Source organism: Propithecus coquereli, unplaced genomic scaffold (assembly GCF_000956105.1).
Source record: "Propithecus coquereli isolate 6110/MARCELLA unplaced genomic scaffold, Pcoq_1.0 Scaffold633, whole genome shotgun sequence".
In the NCBI taxonomy this organism is placed as follows: domain Eukaryota; kingdom Metazoa; phylum Chordata; class Mammalia; order Primates; family Indriidae; genus Propithecus; species Propithecus coquereli.
Genome location: NW_012152319.1, coordinates 456,322 through 456,651, shown reverse-complemented (window position 1 = coordinate 456,651; position 330 = coordinate 456,322). Strand labels below are relative to the sequence as shown.

Here is a 330-nt window from a genome sequence, read left to right as displayed (position 1 = left end):
TTATGGGATATTTCCAAATTGCTTTGTTGTAAGTGTACCTAGTTATGCTCCCACAAGCAGTAAATGAGAGATCTTGTTTCTCCACATCCTTACTAGTATGTGCTATTGTTAGCATTGTAAATATTTTGCCTCAGATTCATCGAATGTTTCCCATCTTGAAAGGTTGATCATCCTTTCACAAGTTATTGATCACTCAGTTTTCTTTATAGTGATTTGCCTACTACTGTCCTTTGCCCATTTTTTGTTTGGGTTTTTTTAATGAATTCGTAGGCACTCTTTGTATATTCCAGATACTGATCCTTTAATGGTTGTGTGACTTTTTTAGAGAGT

At 34.8% G+C, this 330-nt stretch overlaps 1 protein-coding gene across 1 annotated transcript in view; it reads left to right on the top strand.

Moving 5' to 3' along the window:
- The window catches only part of RIBC2 (RIB43A domain with coiled-coils 2), a 23,380-nt gene that overhangs the window by 12,585 nt on the left and 10,465 nt on the right, over window positions 1-330 (top strand). The gene's annotated exons all lie outside the window — the stretch shown is intronic.